The following is a 1,286-nucleotide window of genomic DNA, read 5'->3' on the forward strand; positions in this document are numbered from 1 at the left end:
CAATGTAATGAAACAAGTTATATGAATTGTTGAATGTGAAACTGATGATGTGCCCTGTAAACTTTCACTCAATCCACAATAAAAACCTTAAATTAAAATAAATAAATAAATAAATGTAGACTGTCTGGCATGTTGTTGTTGTGTGCTGTGAAATCAATTCCAATTCAGAGATGCTAAAGGGTTCGAACCTATAGGGTTCCTAAGCTGAAATCTATACAAGACCAGATTGCCAGGTCTTTTCTTCCATGAAGCGGATGGTGGGTTTGAGCATCCAAGGTATTGGTTAGCAGCTGAGTGCTTAACCATTGCATCCCCAGGGTTCTCCCTATTTGTTGACTGGAAGAATGATTAAACATATATAATTGCTGATCACCAGGATGTATTGGGATGAGAGGAGGGGAGGGAGGGAGGGGAAGACAGAGCACAGAGTAGGGAATAGACACAGGAGAGTCTGGGTGCTGGGGGATGTGGGGAGCTGGCGATACACAAGAAGGGGGAGGGGAAAAGAAGAACAAGGTGGATGGGGTAACAGGCAGGTTCGCGTGTGCTAGGTGGGATAGAGGTAAATGATGATGTATGCACAACCTTGGAATAACAGGGCTTCAGGATACAGGGACTGAGGCATGGCTTGAAAAGTTTAAAGAGGGGAATAATGTTAGGATGCTTGGCTGTCTTTTGAATCTTGGTTTCCCTTGCCTATCATTGTGAAATAGACTCTTGGATGGGGAGGGGGTGTGGAATAGCCAGAAACATCACAAAAGAAAGCATGTAAGCCCATCCTTCAGCCTATAACTGATTGGAATACCTTGAGGGGGGCTGGAAACTGCCCAGACCCAAAATGGGGGAGGGAGCTATAAAGGCAGGAAGTGACTGGCTTACAAGCTTTCAAGAGGGAGCCTAGTTCCAGATGGGGCAGGGATAGTCAGAATCTCTACTGAATGATTTCCAATCTGTTGGGACTGGGCTGACAAAAGGAAATGGGGATAAGACTCTTGTGGTACAACAGTGATTACCTGCCATCAGGACTGACTGTGAGGGTTGGAAATGTAGAGGCAGAATCCCCCCCCCCCCTTTTTTTTTTTTTTTTTTGGCAAAAGGAGGAGAGTGATTGATTTTGCAGTCCAGGAGCGGAGGTCCGTGGGACCATCAAGCGATAAGAGTGGAAAGTGTGACCCAATCCTGAGAAACAGTGAAGCCAGGCATGGAGACAGAGATGATGACATGGACAGATGGAGTGGCTGGAGACACTGGACTCAAGGAGAGAGAGGAGCTGTTTGCTGACAGCT

Source organism: Chrysochloris asiatica, unplaced genomic scaffold (genome assembly GCF_000296735.1).
Source record: "Chrysochloris asiatica unplaced genomic scaffold, ChrAsi1.0 scaffold00404, whole genome shotgun sequence".
In the NCBI taxonomy this organism is placed as follows: Eukaryota; Metazoa; Chordata; class Mammalia; order Afrosoricida; family Chrysochloridae; genus Chrysochloris; species Chrysochloris asiatica.